This window comes from Trachemys scripta, chromosome 9, assembly GCF_013100865.1.
Source record: "Trachemys scripta elegans isolate TJP31775 chromosome 9, CAS_Tse_1.0, whole genome shotgun sequence".
In the NCBI taxonomy this organism is placed as follows: domain Eukaryota; kingdom Metazoa; phylum Chordata; order Testudines; family Emydidae; genus Trachemys; species Trachemys scripta.
Genome location: NC_048306.1, coordinates 102331491 through 102353265, shown reverse-complemented (window position 1 = coordinate 102353265; position 21775 = coordinate 102331491). Strand labels below are relative to the sequence as shown.

At 40.8% G+C, this 21775-nt stretch overlaps 1 protein-coding gene across 5 annotated transcripts in view; it reads right to left on the bottom strand.

The window, feature by feature from the left end:
- Positions 1 to 21775, bottom strand: part of OPA1 (OPA1 mitochondrial dynamin like GTPase) — a 76526-nt gene that overhangs the window by 5787 nt on the left and 48964 nt on the right. The window lies entirely within an intron of this gene.

The window sequence follows — 21775 nt, the reverse complement described above, 5'->3', positions numbered from 1 at the left end:
ACAGTTAAAAACTAGTGCCTAACAGGTAGAATTGCAAGCAATCAGACCTCAACGTGCAACACACCTGGTACAAAAGACAGAGTGCTTGGAGCAAAGAATCCTATCTGAGTTGAATATTCAATTCAATCCAAGTCTTGGTCCCTTGCATTTCAGCACTGACCAAAAGGATGCAGTCAGAATTATATTCCGTAAAACCTCTAAATCTGGAATCATTTTCCCCCTCAGCAAAACCACTAACAGGACAAACCTACGTTCAGTTACTGAAAACAAAATGTCAGTAGGAAATTTAAAAAAAACGAAACCCAAACCCTTAATTTTTTACCATCACTGTGTCCCTCTCTCCCCCTCAAGATCTTGTACAACACCCTTCACTGTAGTGTCTACATGTTATATGTAAACTGCAGTGACTTACAGAACAGACTTTAAAACCTAATGGGATTGAAAAGCCTGCATGCTTTTCTGCCCCTGCTTGAAGCTGCTTCTTGTAAACCAGTGGTTCTCGAACTTTTGTACTGGTGACCCCTTTCACACAACTAGCCTCTGAGTGCGACCCCCCTTATACATTAAAAGACACTTTATATATATATTATATATATTTAACACTATTATAAATGCTGGAGGCAAAGCGGGGTTTGGGCGTGGAGGCTGAGGGGTCATGACCCCCAGTTTGAGAACCCCGTTGTAAACCTATGTACAGCCAGTTACTCCTTTTTAAGTGTGTGAAGGAAAGGGAAGAAGTGGATCACCACACTTAGAATAATCCGGAAATCAAGCGTTCAGCCTAATAAAAGATACAATGTGTGTGCAAACATTCAAATCTAGTTTTAGCAAAATAAGAATATCATCTGGGACAAAGCCCCAGATTCCCTTTGTGAGGTTATAAGGGACGCTTCTGGTTATCTTCCATTACTAGTTTTCATTTTCATGGCTACTTATTACATTTAAAAAACCAAAGTACACCGTAGCCATGATTGAATGGGATACATGCGCAGCTGGGGCAAGCACCAAGTGTGATCACCCAAGGGAGTGCTCGTAGGAGGTAGCTAGGAGAAATAATCGTTTCATCTAACAATGAAATGACACAATCCTCATACTTTACACTAAAGTGTAACAAGAATAAACTAATCTTTTTAGGATAAAAAGGACATTTCAGTGGACCAGATTTTTAAGAGTGATATAAAATATACTCTAATAATAAAGAAACATTCTGCAACCGAAACAAAGCTGTTAACAAAATAACCAAGAAACCCTGAAATAAAGTTGACTGCCTTGTTTTACTGTATCTATTTCAAACGCTAGCCAAATAATGTTAACAGCCTGGCAGAAATGGGAATTTGACTCTACTGTCCACATGCCAGGTATGGGCAGGCAGCTCTCGCATCGGTCTCTCCATGAACTCAACCTCAAGTTGGCTGGACCACCCTCTTGAAGGCCAGACATAGTTTAGTCTCCTGACCAACTTTGTCATGGGGCATTCTAATGAGCAAAGAAAGGATCTGTACACCAGAGCGAACTTAGTGATAGTGAGTGCTGACCTGTGTTCCTGGCTACCCTACATTGGGCTAAAAATACCAGAAGCATTTCATTAAAGACGTCAGGCTATCTTGGTCTATACTCGTCCTATACCATGTTCATCTCTGTGGTGTCTGAATGTTTTCCAAAGCTAAAAATTAAATAATGAGATGTATGCTTTTCAAGTGCAGCTTCCTCTCCAATCCCCCCCGCCCCCTGCCTGGGAAATGACACGTATGGTTGTTTTGTTAATCTGAGTGCATTCATATGCATTCCTCAGGAGTAGTGCTATTCAGGGCAGCCAAAGTCTTGGAGTTTGAGACAGTCTTTTAGCTATTCTGGGTCCGGATAATTTCTAGTCTTGCAGATACGGACAGAGGGTAAATTCCTGGTCCCATTAAAGTCAATAGCACAGGTCCCATTGACTCCAGTAGGATCAGGATTTCACCCCAAAGACTTAAAATATAATGGAGATGAGCCCTCAGTAAAGCCATGTTGCTAAAGACGACATGCTGCTGCTGGATTCAAAACTGGGGAAAGATTGTTTTTTTGTTTCTGCGGGCGGGGTGGGGGGGAGGGGGCGCAGCGCACAACCCAAATATCTTTCAAAGGCTAATTTCATATTATATTTGACAAACGCATCACAATTATTTTTGTAATTATGATATATACATCTATCTTTGGGGAGTACTGTAATTCCGAACTATTTATTTTTGGTTTGGATTGCTTTATTCAGTCCAACATTCTTTCCTCAAATACGATTTTTATATTGATCAAGCTATTAGTGTCATTGAAAGCAGACAGATTTAACAACATTAAATGCAAATATTTTTCCTGCTCAACCCTTGGTTAGTGAAATAGTCCAGTGCTATAAATTCACAATATCAACAAAATCCATAATTTATGAGTTCACCCTTAGAAAAAAAAAGGAGGGGGGTTGTCGGTCTGTGCCAACAATACCTACTTTAATTTTTCAATCAAGGCATGCTAAAGTAACAGGATAGCCAATGTTTATTCCACCAGAATGTAGTTCATCAGTTGTGTTTGTTTAGAGAACAGACATACTAAAGTTGCCTCCATCGTTATCATAAGCACTTTATCAGTTTTTATACCTGGATAGAACTGAAGTAACTCCTTAACTGTAATAATTATGAGGTCTTTAAGTAACTTAACACTTTGGAAAAAAAACCTTCTTAAACAAACAGTGAAAAAGTCTGTCGTCTGTCAGGAAATTATAATATATTCATACTAAGCTTTGTATTCGCAGTAGGAATACAGCTTATTGCACTGAAACAGATACTAATCATCAGGTAAAATGTATTTTCTTTCTAAAATCCACAATGCAGCACACAGTAATAGTACCCTGCTATTTAGTTTGCTTTTCATTTAGCATAATGGCAGAAAGCGTATTTACACAACTGTGATTAGTAAGATGGTAATTGTAAATTCTTGGAGATACTTATTTTGATGAGCAACATAGTGCAGTGACTGAATACTTTACGGTAAGTATGTCAGTACTTCATTGAATTTAAATTCAAACAACATTATAATTGACCCAAACAGACAATAGATGTTAACTGCCTCAAATTGTGGGAAAGTTTGCTTCTGGATCCACTTTGCTGTGAGATAGATTAATATTTCACACACACACACACACACACACACACACACACACACACACACACACACACACACACACACACACACACACACACCCACACCCACACCCACACACACCCATACCCATTTTCTAGGTGTTCTGCTCCAGAACTGGGTCCAAGCTTCTTGGCTTGAGCCCATCTCCAATTAAAAACCCAATAGTCTCTTTTGGGTTTCAACATTAAGGAGATGGCTATGACATATTGAGAATATTTATGTTGCAATATTATATTATTCTAAGTAAAAATAACCCACAGACTATGAGTTACACTTTTAACCTGCTAACAAGTATGTATTTCTGTAACATACTGAACTTTTTCCCGAGTTACTATCCAATGCTCCAATATCACATCAGGCTTCCAAATGCTACAGTTCTGTTATAATTTACTTCTGAAGTTTATATTTAGACTGCTGCTCATAACTCTGATAGTTTTAATAGAGATTTGGAGTTATGAATGCATGATTCTTACACCACCTGTTAAACAGTGATCAAAACTTAAGTGAAACCAGCGCAGGAAAACTATAACAAACCGCTTGTTTCTAGCTTTGGAACAATGAAACACACGGGCATTCATTGCCTGTAGGCCTATTTTACTTTCCATTTACCCAATGTTTACCTAAAAGATGAGCTGTTCCATACATCAATTCATTATGTCTCCTGATCTGGTCATGAATATTCCCATAATCCTTTCCCAATATCCCATAAACCTCCACTGACACAGAATGAAGAAATTCTTTATTCAGACGGCTTGAGAGACCCATTCATGCTTGTTCCCTCTTTATCTCCACATGAAATGATACCGCTGCCCACTCATTTTCTTTTCATTAATCCTCTGATACTGACTCTAAAAGACTCAAAACCAGACTAATTGATCTGTAATTAGGATTTGAATACACAGTGAATACAGAAAGACCCAGCCAAGGATAAGGTTTACTTTTGCTGTTAACATCAATTTAGGAAGGAGGAAAAAAACCCAAAATATTCAGTCTCATAAAAACAGATTGTCTACTTACTGGTCCCAACTTTATAGCTACATTATTAATGTGCCTCACCCGTAAAAGCATTGCATTGAGTGCAATAGCAGTGCTGTTAAAATTGAAGCCAGTTACCTTCCAAGCAAAGCTGATGAGGTAGGGGTGAATTACTTAAAGCAATAAAACGGAAAGAAACTTTTCATATAATGCTGTAAGAGTAAGAAAAATAATCCGCTTTATAATCAAATGACTTTTTTAAAAAGAGGAATTTAGCTTTCCAGTGTAAGACATTTCTGTCATGACTGAAAACAAATGGTGTAAAAGTTTCTTCAGAGGCTAGAAATTTTCCACAGAGGTATCTCTGTAGACAACGATGTCCTGTTTACGAATTCTTCTCTTTGATTATATAAATCTATATTTTTGTTTAGTTTTTCAAAATACATACATTTGACTAAATATAGGATCACTTCTGCCTTAATCTAACGTTAAAAGCAACACAGCTATACATCACTGGCAACGAGATTGCCTTTTCAGAATAATAGGTGCTTAGATGCTATGATGAGGTGAGCCACAAACTCCTAGATGGAGAAATGCAACTTGAAGACAGATCTACACACACACACACACACACACACACACACATATATATGAATGTATGTATATCAAGTAGTGCAGCAGCAAGAGGAGTTGCAGGTAACCTTTCCCCTTCAACTAACTCAAAGTATCAATTTAAAACTTTTTCTGCTAGACTATCCATATGGCAGAAGCAGCATGGGCTTCTGACGAAGGTTGTCATCCTGACCTTGGAATAATATTTAGGACTCAAGAAACCTCCTAGAGCTTATCTACATGGGGAAGTTATACTGTTATCTGATAATGTGTAAATTTAAACTGCTATAGTTACAGCACTTTAACTCCTCACATGGAAACTAAATACAATAGTGTCATAAGAACATATCATCATAACGGCCAGACTGGGTCAGACCAAAGGTCCATCTAGCCAGCATCCTGCCTTCTGACATTGGCCAGTGCCAGGTGCCCCTTAGGGAATGAACAGAACACGTAATCAAGTGATCCATCCGTCACCCATTCCCAGCTCCTGGCTGGGAATATACGTGTCTGTCTGTCTGTCTCACACACACAAGCAATATGTCATTTTTTCCTCATTTTCCAAAGCTTATATTGCTTTGGAAGGGGTTTAAGCAAATTTGAAAAAAACCCACTCTTATTCCAGAATAAGACAGCGTCCACACAATGAGTTAAAATGACATCATTATATTGCTGTAAATATACTAGGAAAGTTTTCCCATGTAGACAAGCCCTTACTCTTTATTGTACACCTCTGTTCCCTGACTGAGATGAATATGAACGGAAAAAACCCTCAAACTATTTTTCTTTTCATCTACAGATGAACAGTTACACTGGAGGAAAGGGGCTAGAGTTGTCTGTACTTAGAGAACAAAAACAACAAGGAGTCTGGTTGCACCTTAAAGACTAACAGATTTATTTGGGCATAAGCTTTCGTGGGTAAAAACCTCACTTCTTCGGATTCTTTCGTGAGGTTTTTACTCACGAAAGCTTATGCCCAAATAAATCTGTTAGTCTTTAAGGTGCCACCAGACTCCTTGTTGTTTTTGTAGATACAGACTAACACGGCTACCCCCTGATACTTGTACTTAGAGAACTAAATCATAATACTTAGGATGTTACTAACATTAAGAAGGAATCCACACAAACATCCCTGCCTTGTAGGAAGCAGTTAGTATTCCCATTTTGCAGACAGGAAAACTCAGGCAGAGAGGTAAAGTCATCTGCTCAGAAATCAAACATTTAGATCCCTGTTTAGATAAGCATTTAAGTACATGTAAGTGCATCCCTAAGTAAAGATGCTTTTCTCATTTGAGGCCTTAGAGGAATGAGCACAAGGCTGGCAGAAAAACTTCTAATGTCCTCTCTGCAACTAAGATATGCTGCCTCCCCGTCTTACAAGTTAAACAATGGGAGATGGTCATTAGTCCGTTTCCTTGCCTATACAGGATTGCTCCCAGCAGGATGGTCTCTGGTTCTTTGTTCAGGCTACTTTCAAACAACCCAAGAAACTGGGGCATCGAACACTCTGTAGGAATCTTTCCGCAGACCAACACATCTCTCTGTCAAAAGTTTCTCCTGCCTTTCAGCCTGAAATTTTTGCTCAGTATCAAACCACCATCTTCAAAAAAAGTTTATTCTTTAAAAAGAAGAGGAAATATTTGCACAGCCATGACATATGCATGCCTGAACTGAGTGACCACAAAAGGCAGGGCTCTGACCCTTGCGCTTCCTTGCCCTCCCCCCTGCCGGTTTTGATGTATGCTGCACCCTCACTTGTCCGTCCGTCTATCATTCAGGATTTCAGTCTACAGTCTGATCTGCACGGAGCCCCACCAAAGTCAATGGAGCCCATTTATAGACATCGAATTGCAGGATCAGGGGCTGAGATTATAAACTCCTTGACGATAGGGACCTATCTTCTATTATAAACTTTGATGAAGCACCTTGTAGACTAGGGGGCAGTATGAAACGACACTTATAACCCCTATAGTTCTGGCTTCTTGTACTTTGTTAAATAATTCCTCTCCGTTTTGAGGGTTTACACCCTTCTGATATTCGTAGGTTTTGATTCGTCCTTCGTTCTTTTAAATCTTTCCTCCTAAGTCAATTTTCTCCATTCTATTCCCTGAATTCCTTCTACACAAGAAGTTAGCTTGCTACAGCTCCTTTAGGAAAAATCGCTGATTCGCTGTTATAAAATCATCATCTTTCCTTCAGTAAGCAGAAAATCCAGTCTATAGTCAGATTGATTAGAATGCCCAGTATCATATGCTTCATATCAATATGGATCCACAGTCTACTGCAGGAAGTGGGATTTTAACTTATTTCTAACTAGCGCATTATCCCAGTTACGTATACAAAACCACACTGAACAAATATAAAAGGGGCTAAGTGAAACAATCTCTTCTTGGTTCAGCCCTTTGTGCCACGTTCTTCCATATTCTATAGGACCATAGAAAACTCCAGGTCTTGCTAAAACAATGTGGGGGCAGTGTTCTAAAGATTGTCCAAAAAAGTCAACTCCCAAAACAACCCCTATACTCACAAGTTACAAAACTTGCATCAACATGCCTTCTCCCACCTCACAAATCTCAAAAGACTAAGAGCTACTATAATTTACTGATCATTGCAGGGTCATGTCCTGCTGAATTTTAAAAAATTCTTTGACATCGGCTCATCACATTTTTTTTGCCAGTTTCCTCTTGTTCACATACCATATTTTCCTCTGGATGTGTCCGACAGGAAAGCTAAAACTTTTTTTAAAAAAAGGAAAAACCACCCAGGCAGCCCTTAAAGAGACAGAACATCATTTATCACCTGCAAAGACAGATTTATAAGAAGAGGGCCCCCTCTGCTCCTTTAAGACTGCAAAACAGATGGGAAGTGAATGGACAGTCAGAGGGTCAAGAAAACACATGGGAGGTGCTGCTTGTCTGCTGTATGTATGTTCCCAGCATAAGAAAGAGGTCAAGATTGTAACTGCATGGCTGGGGGCTGGAAAGGCCCTTTCTTCAAGCTGTTACAAAGACAAACGCTGTTCCTCATCCTGCTGTCAAACTGTTATAAATATTGGTCTGTCAAAAGCCCTTCAGTGGCTGAAGTTTTTAAAAAAAGGCAGAACAGGAGGATGAATTATGTGAATGATTCTTAAACAATTAGCTCATTAGTGTAATAAAAGCACTGCAGTACTGGAGAAGTTTAAATGGAATTTATAATAGTTCATATAGTAAATCCATGAATCATTAAAAATATACAGGCTTAAAATGCAAGCTTGCAGAAAAGCTAGCGTACCATTTCATTACTGGTAGCCAGCATAGAAGGAACAAAGCTGCTAACCGAGGTAACATCATAGTAAAACTAACTTTCACTCTTATCAAATATGTTTCTCAAATCTACTGTACCATACAAGAGACGCAAATATATGGCAAGGTTAAATGAATACTTCCTGTAAATTTTGAACTTCAAAGTATATTCACTGAGATTGGATAATCATGACACAAAAGTATTAATCACATTTGTGTATAAGACTCGCTTTACGGAGCTAGGAAGATAAAAACAGCACTATGATGTTTTACTAGCTGGAGCTCAGAGCTACTGGCAAAACTTAATCAATGTTTGCACTAAATCACTTTTCCAGCCCTTGAAAACAGGGAGTTCATTTCTGGGTGCTGCTAGAATGCTGGTATTCTTGGTGGTATGGGGAGTGGTGTGAGGAGGTGCTCTGCGTGGCTGATAGAACAAGTGAGATGCTATTATAATGATGGATTACTGATCTTACTTTGAATAGTTAGCATCATCTTAGAACCCTAAAACAAAAGCAAAATATTTAGCATAACCATTTTATACATATCCAAATATAGCCAGATCTCCAGAAGTTGGTTTAACACATCCTAGTTTTATGGACATGAGCTCTTCTATGACCTCCTGATGGCGAACTGACCAAGTACTTAACTAGACCACAACAGGAAACATCAGGGGAGCCTGCTTCCCCACCACAGACAGAGAATCTATCTTTCTCTCTTTTCCTTCCTGTTTCAGGGGAGGATTCAGCCAAAGGAAATTTAGATACCCCAGCTTGTATGGTTAACATGCTATAAGCGAGAACCATGACACCAGGTCAAACACTGCAAGAAACTGATGCTCGGAATAGAGTCTAGATAGAAGATGTATAATCATCATCACTCAAGCCAATCTAGCTACCAGCATTAATGATACTTTATCCTCAAATCATATTTGAGTAAAGGTATCAACCGCCACTTAAAACCCCAGGGGATGGAGCAAAACCAGCAGTAAGAAAGCCAGCTTGTCTGTAGACATTAAAGATACTTTCATAAGTACTTAGCATTGCCATTTTATTTTAACATAGCTAAAAATGCTCTTAGAAAAAAAGACCACCCATAAAACATGAATTGTGCATTGTACTGATGAAAGTGTAGGCTACTAATTAATCAACGTCTTGACCCACACTGGCCCAAGGTCTGCACATGAGCCCTTCTCAGCTAATGAAACTGTTTCCAGCAACACATTTTCCCCTCCCTAATCAAATAGAACAGAAGCCGACTGTATTTCCCAGAGTAGTCCCCAGGGCTCCACAGACTGGCAAATACGAAGTTATCGCCCCGTCTCTGACAACGCAGGAGCATAGTATCAAAGCTCAGATAGCTACGCTGAGGTGAAAATGACAACTACTGATACTTTTGACCTGACACTAGTTACATTTTTGAGAACTTGTCATGTGTCAGGGCCCACATCCCTATAAAAGGGAAGATAATTAATGCCACAGCACTACCATAAACAGCGCTCAGAGCCTACCACAGGTTTCAAAGTGTTCATTAAGCATAGAATTTCCAATTAAAACTGCCAAAATGAGAGACAGAATGGAGCACACAATAGATGTTAGTCACCTTGCTTAATGCGCGACTGGAAGGTGCGGCAGAGTCCAGGGAAGGGTCATGTGGCCTGCAGCATGCAGGGGGTCAGACCAGATGATCATAATGGTCCCTTCTGACCTTAAAGTCTATGAGTCTATGAGATAGTACAGTGATGAGAAACCAACACAAAATAGAAATGTCTTGAATCAGCTCTACAATCAGGCAAAGATTTAACTATGGAAGATTTAATTGTTTTCATTCACTGTATCAGAGCAACGTGCCCGTTAACTGGGGAGGGAATAGGTGAAAAACAAACTAAAAGCAGACCATGAACACTTGTGTAAATCCCAGTGCAGAAATGTGAATATTGATCTTTATAGAAACTAAATGTTAGAAATTGATACATTTTGGTCCTCAATCCAAAGGAAGGTTGTACTCAATAGTTACTTGGACCACAAACCAGTAAAATTTATCTACAACAACATTTATGTTAAATTTCATCATTAGAAGAGAAAATGTCTGTCTGAAATTATAAGAGAAATGTTTAGAGATAGGACTGATACCATGATTCATCTCTGCTTGTCAGGAATACAGATTAATTGCTTAAGTGCTCCTGCTCTGAAAGAACAGGAGTACTTGTGGCACCTTAGAGACTAACAAATTTATCTGAGCATAAGCTTTCGTGGGCTACAGCCCACTTCTTCGGATGCATAGAATGGAACATACATTGAGGAGATATATATACACATACAGAGAGCATGAAAAGGTGGGAGCTGTCTTACCAACTCTGAGAAGCCAATTAAGTAAGAGAAAAAAAACTTGAAGTGATAATCAAGCTAGCCCAGTACAGACAGTTTGATAAGAAGTGTGAGAATACTTACATGGGGAGATAGATTCAATGTTTGTAATGGCTCAGCCATTCCCAGTCTCTGTAAGTATTCTCACACTTCTTACCAAACTGTCTGTACTGGGCTATCTTGATTATCACTTCAAAAGTTTTTTTTCCCCTCTTATTTAATTGTCCTCTCCGAGTTGGTAAGACAACTCCCACCTTTTCATGCTCTCTGTATGTGTATATATATCTCCTCAATGTATGTTCCATTCTATGCATCTGAAGAAGTGGGCTGTAGCCCACGAAAGCTTATGCTCTAATAAATGTGTTAGTCTCTAAGGTGCCACAAGGACTCCTGTTCTTTTTGCGGATACAGACTAACACGGCTGCTACTCTGAAACCTGCTCTGAAAGAGCAGATGTTACTTTATTCTTCATTTTCTTTTTTGTTTGTATTGTCATATTAATTACTATACTGCTCTCTTATTTTACATTGCCTTCCATCTTGGAAGCTAGGTGAAAAATTACCATCGCCATACTAAATAAGCTGGCAAAGAAACACCGATGACCCTAGTTTCTTAGGTCTTTTGGGGTCTGATTAATATATTTCACAGCTTGGTAGTGGTTGATTCATCTTCCTTTGATTCATCTACCTGCAATAATTTTGCATTTCTACAAATACTACTACTTCTACATGAAGATCCAATTAATAACGTATATGGTATCTGTACATATAACTGATCAGTTTTTTTTAAACTAGCACCCAACATTCTGTTTCCATCCTTGAAACATGCAGTAAATTTCAGGAAGAGATTAAATTTAGTAAATATAACACCAGAACAACATGCATCAAAGGATAAATCACTGGACTTGGACAAGATTAATAGGCAGCAAACATGCCTTCAGTCCTACACCAATTTATCATTATCTTTCTATGTTGACTTTAAATGATGGTCTTGGTCTGCGAAGAATGTGCTAAACTTTGTGAGGATCCGTTTTTGAACCTGGATATTAGTGCCTGGCTCTTCATCAATAACATTAAGAAACCACAGCGCTCGGATCTTCGCCATCTGGGATTTTGAAGTTAAGAAAACCATCGCTCCATCAGAGGAGGTTTACAATTGATGTATGCTCTCCCTTGAGGATTACTTCCCTCTTTGAGAAGACGCGGCTCTTTAAAGCCCTTTCTGCCATGACACAAAGCAGGAGCTACCTTATCTGCACTTTGACACAAACAATCCTACACATTCCTCTAGCAACTGCTTTAATTTGTCAGTTTCACACAGCTGTCCAAAACAAAGAACTGTTAAATTCAAGTTGCCTCCACTACCACAAAGTACATTTGCTTTAGATGGGCTCATGCACTGGGCTACACTGAATTAAAAATAAGGCAAAGGTGACTAGGTAAAAATAATAGCAATTTGCTCTATAATTGAATAGAACAGAGTAGGAACACTAAACAAAAATAGCTGAATATATTTTAATCCTAATGATAACAATCATAGTCAGTGTGCATGTACAAACTATAAATATGCTGTCTCTCGCACACACACATCCTCCCCACAATTCAGCATGCATATGGGGAGGGTTGTGAGGAAGCGTGTCATGTTGCCTCTAACATTTCCACCTTATCAGCTACAGATGGTGTAGGTGAGCATTTAGTTTCTGGCTGAGCCTGGGGCATAGATGAGGGTGCACTAAATAAGGAACAAATCCAGAAGAGACTGAGGGGGAACGAGTGGAAGATAACAGCCACCATAACTGAGGGCATAATCTGACTTGAATTTGCAGGTCTTTTTAGTTCCTCAGCTGCGTTAGATGATCAGATAGCAGGGACAGCCAGGACGGCTGTTTGATCTGCACCTGTTCAGAAAGTTCCAACGTTTTCAGATGCAGATCTCACTACTATTATCCTTGCTTTTGTCACTTCAAGATTAGACTACAGCAAGATGCTCCTTAGGAGGATATCTTAGGGCCATTAGGAAACCCGTGTATAATGCAGCTGCCCCTCGTTAAGTGGTGTATCTCACTGGTTGCAAAGTTACCATCCTGTCGTCATTCCAATCTCTTCTAAAAGCTCACTTCTTCCATGATTATAATTAGTTCTAAAGATCCCTGTATGTTCTTCCTTCCTCTGGATTTCCAAGTCCACATCTTCTCCATGTCCATCTTTTAGAGTCCCTTCTGGGGACTTTGGGACCCCACAATAAGTGCTTACAGAATTAGAGCCTTTACCTCAGTCTTGCAGAATCCAAACATATTGTTGCAATAAATATTTTAAAGACCAATATAAAATAAAAATAATAGTGGCCAACTCTCTGTAATCTGCATTGGTTATCTATTGGTTTCCAGGTGGACTTTAAGGTGTTGGTTTTGCCCTACTGATCTGGACCCTTCCACCCTGAGAGACTACTCCTCCCCATGGTTGTGACCAGTAGAGCTGCTAGAGTTTTATCAGTCCTTATGTTTAAACGGGGAAGATCCGATTTAGAAGCAAAACAATCTGGTACAAATGGAGTCAGGAAAGCTAAGGGAGGACAGGATTTTAAGGAACATATGTGATCAACAGGTCATGAGATCTGATCAGGAAGCGGTCATTAGAAACCTTGTAGTCATCTCAGTGGAGTGAAACACAAATATGGGATAGTCAACTCCACACTCTAAAATTAGTTTCATGCAGCATTTTCATTCTGCAGCTCATAGCAACGAGGAAAATAATGTCACCATGCAGTACTATGCTACAGCGGCCCCCAAATTAGTGCGAATGGACTCTGGCACCCAGCTCCACTTAAACGTATGACATTAAAAACAGGTGCGTCTTTAACCACACTGTTATAAGCAGACATTCCACAGACCCCAGGAACACCCTTATTTGAGTGGAATCTAACAAATGGCCGTATACGACCCATAAACTCCAAATACTGGCTCCACAACAATCTCTGTATTTTAATTACCAGTCTAATCTGGTGAGAAACTGTACATAGATTTGCAGCTGAACTAAGATGGCATGCGAAGGATGTCCAGTATTCAACCAACATAAATCAGGCACACTAAAATGACACTTCCAAAATAAAATGCAATAGAGGCTTAAATCCAATTCTAATGAATTCACAACACAGTAAAAAAGTAATACAGTGACTTCAACAGGCAACAAATCCCAGTGTTAGCCTTAGATATAAAAAGCAGAAGAGTTTTTCGGAACACTAGTTTAGTTAGTCTCGATACACTTTGACCTTTAGAAGAAAATAATTACAGCTAATTCTGTGCATCAAGATTACATTTTAGAACTATGACAGAATTTAAGAAAATCGCCCTAAGGTAGGAATTTCTTTTTCTGCACATTCAACTGCCTTCCGCCGTTTCAATAGGCCTTTGTGTAGAAAGAAGTCCTAACTAATCTGTGACACCTGCACAGGTGTCAATACCTTATGTGCTGACAAACTGACTTGGGGGCTGACCCTTCCACAGGCATACTTGGTTATTTGAGAGTCAGGTTTCCCTCAGTATTCTGCTGATCCCTCACCCTCCTTCTGCGTCCCTGCCACCACTCGCACTTCACAAATAGGATCTGCATGGGTTTTTATTTCTGTTTTAGGGTGTTTGTTTGTTTGTTAAAATACCTGAATTATGAGGCAGCAGAATATTGGATGAATAGCACACACAGAACTGCAGGAAGATGCTTTGCATATTATATAATTCTTACATGCACATATACTGTGCAGAAACTGGATTTTGAAGAAAAGTGGTTTGGGTTCTTTTTAGGCAGAATTCATAGTTAAGCTCTTTAAAAGAAAGGACACCCTGAGATCCATATTATGTTTCTTTGAGCAGAGACTGGGGCGAAATCTTTGCACTGATTTCAATGGGGCCACGATTTCACTCTGTATCTTCCCTGTTTGCATTGACAGCACTTAGAATGTTGTGGGTGCTACTACAATATATGTCTATAGTCGCTTACGGAGCTTCCGAAGTGAAAAAGACCCTTATGCACTGCTCTGTGTGGTTATTTTCCAAATGATTTGCAAGATTTTTTTTCTTTCGATTTATAATATGATAATAATTCATAATAATTGCTACTTATTGAAATTGCTTTGTAAAGCCAAACCTTGCAATCCAGCTGTGGTTAAGAATTTGGCCATGTAGCTAAAGTTTCACCGTCATTTCTAAGCAGTGCAAACTGCTGAGTAAGAGAGAGCGTAGAAAATAAGAGGCAAGCCCAGACAAGTGTTGTATCCTCCCAAAGGAAACAGCCCTAACATCCGAGAAACGAACGCCTGCTGCCTGGACAATGCGTAGGCATCAAACAGTAAAGAAGAGTAAACAGAGACCGGACGCCTGGCGTGGCATGACTCCTGCTTGCTGATCCTTCGGAGTGCTGCCACACAGGCCGGATGTTGCCATCTTGTGTTAGAAAGCTGCACAGCAACTTAGCTGCAGCATGAAGTTCATGTTATTCAGGAAATTTACTTTGGCCCTTTATATTTTGAATTATTTTGACTGAAATTCTAAAAGAAATCAGTCAGACAGAGTGGAACACTCGAAACAGTTAAATATTTCTGGGACCCACTTCACTGGGAAGCTCAACAGCAAAGAACATCTATGTCAGGAAGCGTTTTGTTGGAAGATGAAAGCCACCCTCACAGCATTGATCTTCTGTACAGTTACAGATTCTGTTTGCTAAAGTAATTGTCATTTATTTTGTTTTAGGAAATAAATTACAAAATCAAGGGAATTCTGCATTACAGTGCAAGATCAAAGTCATTCACCTGCATTCTTTTCTTTACCACGTAGGATACAAATCTGTGATCTGATTCTGGACAACAGCACTGCAGAGATACAGGTTCTTCTAATTAAACCAGCAGAAAAGGTCTGAAAACCTGCACCCTTTAGCAATTACTTACCACTTTTACTGGTGCCATCAAAAAGCTTTTTGATGGCAACAGGACCCAGTAACCAACTAACCACTAACAATTCCCTAATGACAAAAATACACTAGCAAGCCTACAAGTTTTAACATTTTGAGTAGTTATTTGCTCGCTTTTTGACTTTAACAAAGTTCAGTAAGGCCAACAGAGAAACAATATACTGAAGTGTACAGCATTAACTAGTTTAATGAAAGTAAAATAAAGCAGAAATGCAGTAGAAATCACTATGTATGGGTAAAACAATATATATATTTGTTCATAAGCACCAGAGAAGGGGGTCGGCTTATGAACGGGTATAGAGAGGGAGAGGTGGGACACAGCCCCTTCTGCCAACAGAGGGAGCAAGGAGAGGCAGCACAGCCAGCAGAGACAGAAGGGAAGAGGCGGAGCCAGAATCTCTCCGCGTCTGGCCACGCTGCTCTCCCCCCCCGCCTCCGAAGCAGCTGCAGCTCCGGGGCTGGCAGGCTGCAGCCCTGCTGCTCGGCCCCACCCCCAGAGCAGGCTGTGGCCGTGCTGCCCGGGCACCAGAGGACACTACGGCTTTGCCGCCCGGCCCAGCCCGCTGGAACATGCTGCGGCCGCGCCGCCCGGTCTGGCCCACCGGAGCAGGTTGCGGCCGCGCTGTCCAGCCTGCCGGAGCAGCTCCAGCCAGGCCAGAGACATCCTCCCCTGGCCCTCCCCAGATAAGGTGGGAAGGGATGGGATGGGGAGAGTGTGGGGGTCCCGGGCTAGGGGTGGGGTCATGTGGGGGATGGTCACAGGGGTTACTCCCAGCTTCTCCCCCCAAAAAAATTTCCCCACCAGTTGCTGTCCTGGTGCATATAGTATATACACGGTATATATTCTATTCAAGGAGATTCATAGACTAGCTCTTTTCCATGCTGTAACCGTACAGATAACAATACGTCACTCTTCTTCATTTAAACAGCAGAAATCAGGCTAGAACTTTTACAGTAAACACAAAAGTTCTCTGTGCAGCTGCAGCCTTGGGCATTAGTATGGATTTTACTTTGCTATCAATAGATGCTACAGGACTCCTTTCGTGCCCAAAGCAGAGACTTAAAAATGAAGGTGACAATGGGAGGGAGGAAGAGACTGACAAGGTGCACTTTTATGAGTGCAAAATTTACTTTATATAACATTTTTAAACATTACTGCTTTAATTCCTAGTCCTCCATGCCAATGCTAGTAGATCCTGCATATAAAGGTAAAGATTTAAGGAGCTGTCAGGTGTGAATCTAAGGGTCGCTATGGAATCCGTGTTTCATAAGGGAAACTTACTATTGTGCCACTTGGGCTCCATCTGAACTACAAATATGAACAAGTCAGAGGACTCAATTACAAGACAGTTGCATTTTTGATAACACAGACAGGACTTCAAAAGCATCCTACAGGTAGGCTAAAGATTTGGATGTGTTTTTAGTCAAGCTACAAAAACACAGGTAAGGTCCTAGCTATGCTACAAATCGCAATCATGCTGTTAAAGAGCTAGGGGCAAGTGAGTTGACAACGGGTCCCACCAACTGCTGAATTTGTAATCCAGAAGCGTCGTTAAGTGCCCAATTAGACAGGGAACAAGACAGACCTGGACGACCCATGCAGCTTCCTCCTGTTTGCAAATATTACACAAAATAATGAGCATGTCTAAAACTGTGGCTTTCCGGTGGCAAATAATTTTAGTGTTTTGTTCAAGGTAACACAAGTCAAACTTCTACGTCCATCTATATACAAGGCATTTTTTAAAGATATATTAAAGCACATTTCCCCAGTCAATACTTTTCTCCCTCTTTGTCCCCTTCTTCCAGGTGTTTCTGGTCCTAGGACTTCACATTATTTATTAATTTAACACTATTTACATTCCAAATAATAATATGACTATTTGGTATTTCTCTGAAATGAATGTACACATGACGCACGCATACACACGCATACTTTCCCCCCTTAAAAAGATCTTCAGTACAACCTTCAGAACCATCTATATTTTATACAGTTTGTGCTAAGTTGTGTAAGGAATAAGTTTATGAACAGGCTTTGGAAGGTCTATAAATAAAATGTGGAAAGTAACATACGGGGAAAGTGTTAGATTCAGGGCCTGAGTGATATTAATGAAACATGTAGAATTAAAAGTTCCATTTCCAGGATTTAGAATACATGCAATAAAAACATGCATCAAATGAGAAAATTTGTGGTTTATATGTAGTCCCATTATGAGGCTGTGTCACCCAAGCTAGAATACTTAACATGCCATCAACTGGCATCTCAGGGTAAAAACAAACCAAACAATAAAACACTTCCAATGCTTTGGTGTTAAAAATTTGACGTAGCATAGCAACACTGCTTGACTTTTGTTATCAGGAGACAAGTCCTGACATGTCAAAGCTATTTACATAATCTAGACTTCGTTTACAAGGAGAGCTTCAAACTAGGAAGCTAAATCTCAGTTGGTGAATTAAAATCCAAACATTTAATGAGTGTGGATTGCGAGAGTGAGGATTTCCTTTCCTGAAGGAGTGGAGTTCTAATTGCCACTCCATGCTTAAGGAGGAGATTACTTGTAGGTTCCACTGAGACTTCAACGCCCGGTGTTATCAGAAAGAATCTCTCAGGTGTATGAAAATTGCAACAAAGAAAAGCATTCTCTGTACACTAAGGAGAAAGCCAAGAAGTCTTCTCTCAATCATCTGCTCATAAAATTAGTACCACTTAGCAATAAAAGCTTGCACAAGAGAGTGAGGAGAATGTTTCTGAATGGACTGCGGAGCCAAGCACTGATGGTTTTAAAATCTTCCCAAAGGTACAATAAAAGAGAACATGTCAACATACATCATCTTTCACTGTAACTGGGCACTGGATGAGGATTAGTTAATAAAAAAAACCACTTTTGGTTAGTGTCCGTGACCTGCAAAAAACACACTTGGGAATTTTTTCTTGCTACATTTTATTTTATTGAATATAAACTACTGGATACCCACTGCTATTCATGTACTGAATTAATAATATATAAGTAAGGCCCTACCAATTTCAAGCAGGGCTTTGGAGCTGTGCTCCGGCTCCGCTCCAGCTCCAGGCAAAAACCTGCAGCTCCACTGCTCTGGAGCTGCTCCACACTCCAGCTCCGGGCTCCGCTCCAAAGTCCTGATTTCAAGGCCATGAAAAATGTGTCACGGACTGTGAAATAAGCCCTGCCCATTGAAATCCGATCTCCGCGTGCTCCTGGGAGTGCCCCAGCCGGAGGCTCCTAGCTGTTAGTCTAGGCCGGGCTGGGGAGGGACAGGAGTTGCCCTTCTCCTGCTCTCGATCAGAACCACCTCCAGAGGCAGCACAGAAGTGAGGGTGGTACAGCCCCATTTCTGCACTGCAGCAGACCTGGAGCTGGGCTCGGGGTTTCCGCCCTCCCCCCCCCCCCCCCCCCCCCGCGGCACCAACCGGGGCTGCCCCCCCAGCTCCAGCAACAGCTCAGGGCCCCCATATTGGCCAGAACCCCTGCATTAATCCACCACTGGCCAGGACTAGCAGCTAGGAGCCTCCAGCTGAGGCGCTCCCAGCAGCTCCGGAGGGATTGGACCCACCTCAGGGAACCTCCTCTAGCTGCAGGAAGCTCAGTGGCTGCTGCCTTCAGAGCCCAGCTCTGAACCATGGTTACAACACCGTGAAATTTCAGATGTAAACATCTGAAATCGTGAATTGGACTCATTTTAAAACCCTCTGGCCATGAAACTGACCAAAATGGACCATGAATTTGGGAGGGCCCTATACGCAATTCATCCTTCTCTCACTGGAAGTCTTGCTTTCTGTTTCAGATATCTTGTGGCAAGAAACATCAGGCTGTGTCCGAAGAATGGAACTGGAAACCAGAATGGTCTGAGATATTTTACAGTACTAAACTCTTCCATAGCTGTCTTATGTATCAAGCTTTTAGCTTTCATAATATCTTGCTTTCACTTCTAAGCATTATGTAAGTCAGCAAAAATCCACAGATTCATCTCTGAATATTGGTGACATCAGAGCAGAATTTTCAGAAGCCTTCTCGCTAGCTTTGAGCTCTCAGCAGCTGGCCGCCAGTGATCTCGCACACCATCCATCAATCTCCTTGCTGGCTGTTGCCTACTACGATGATGTGCCACTATAACTTCCTTCAAGTATCAGGGGGGTAGCCATGTTAGTCTGAATCTGTAAAAAGCAACAGAGGGTCCTGTGGCACCTTTAAGACTAACAGAAGTATTGGGAGCATAAGCTTTTTTGTGGGTAAGAACCTCACTTCTTCAGATGCAAGAAGTGAGGTTCTTACCCACGAAAGCTTATGCTCCCAATACTTCTGTTAGTCTTAAAGGTGCCACAGGNCCTGTGGCACCTTTAAGACTAACAGAAGTATTGGGAGCATAAGCTTTCGTGGGTAAGAACCTCACTTCTTGCATCTGAAGAAGTGAGGTTCTTACCCACAAAAAAGCTTATGCTCCCAATACTTCTGTTAGTCTTAAAGGTGCCACAGGACCCTCTGTTGCTTATAACTTCCTTGGTCACTTTCTTGAGGTTATTTCCATTACTACACCTCACATGACCAAAGCACATAAGTTTGTGTCTACTGATTTCTAACAGCAGGGTCTGCTTCCCCCAGTAATATTTTTAACATTAACAGTCATCTTCTTTTCATTCCACGAGATAGACAAGAGTCTTTGCCAGCATCACATCTTCAAGGCTTCAATTTTCTTCTTGTTTGCAGCATTAATTTACCAAACTATCTAAGCGTTATAGTTTTACATACTGTTTATTTTCTAAAAAATAATATCAGTTTTACAGCACTGAATGCTGAAGGATAAACCAGTGCTAGCAAAGAATCATGCAATGAGCTGAAGCTTTTGCAAACCAGAAAAATAATGTATAGGTATTAAAGCAGCAAAATGAGAATTAAAAGGACAACATTTACCAACAGAAAATGAATAGGACCCCTCACTAACAAAGGAGATAATTTCTCCATTAAACACTCATACTGCACTCTTAGTTTAAACACCAAATAGCTTCTAGTTTTTCTTTACACAGCTTGAAGGCAAAGAGGCGAACCCTGGGCAAGCCCTGGTTAAAGCCGGTTTCACATTAGGGGTACGTCTATACTCACCTCCGGGTCCGGCGGTAAGCAATCGATCTTCTGGGTTCAATTTATCGCATCTTGTCTAGACACGATAAATCGATCCCGGAAGTGCTCACTGTCGACGCCGGTACTCCTGCTCCGCGAAAGGAGGACGCAGAGTCGACGGGGGAGCCTGCCTGCCGCGTCTGGACCCACGGTAAGTTCGAACTAAGGTACTTCGACTTCAGCTTCGTTATTCACGTAGCTGAAGTTGCGTATCTTAGTTCGAAGTGGGTGGTTAGTGTGGACCAGGCCTAAGAGTAACATTACAGCAGGACTGACGGGACTTCTGAAGCAATACTGATACTTTGTGTTGATAGCCAGGCGCCAACAACCAGAATGCATCTCCAGATCACTGCTATTTCACATAGATGGTAAGAAAAAGAAATAGACTAAAAAGATCTCGACTAGGCCACTTCAACATCCAATAAAAGTTCTCATTCTCTGTAATCCTAAAATACTACAGCAACACCTTCTACAGAATCCCCCTCCTCCCAATTATCTACACTTTTAATTTAAAGACAACACTGTAGGTTCTCAATGTAATCATATGGATTGGTGGTGTCAACAGCAGGTCCTTCTAGTAGCCTACAGTTTACAATAAGCATAAAGAATTTGTTTTTATATAGCATTGTCAGCTATCATAACCACAGATCATAAAGAAAAACAATGTATATATACTAGGAAAATACGGCAGCAATTATATGCTTAGCTATCTACGAGATTAGAACGGCTTGACTAAGTGAGGGAACGCTGACCAGCACGCTAGGCCACGCTCGATATCCTACACTACTTACACAAAAGCTATGTTAAAAGAAAGTTATGTAGTTGCGAAGTCCGGCACGTGAAGTTAGGAAATGCCAGAATTAACGTTTCCTGTGACCTGAATTTGGCCCCCTTGTGCATGTGCACTATGACACAGTCTTCAATTACGTGCTCAGACTTTTTTGCACAGTACATTTTCCTCCCTTCTGGAGGTTCTGCTCTGCTTGTAGGCTGCTGGAGTGAGGTACGGGGGCACGGTGAGCGCAGTGCTCATGAAATGTTGAAGGATTTTGGTATGCTGCCAAAAAAAACAAGCTGTGCTGTGTGAAAAACAGACGGGCAATGGCAATTTTCATCAGTTTATAACTAGGCCAATTCTGAGCAGATTTTCATGAGGCCAGCAAAAGGCATTTCCCTGACACCAGGCCATCCCTGTGCCATAATCGAAAGGCCTGCTGCAATAACAGAGTGTAGAGTGCTTCAGAAAGGGTTGCAAGAATCTATTATTATCTGAAGCATTA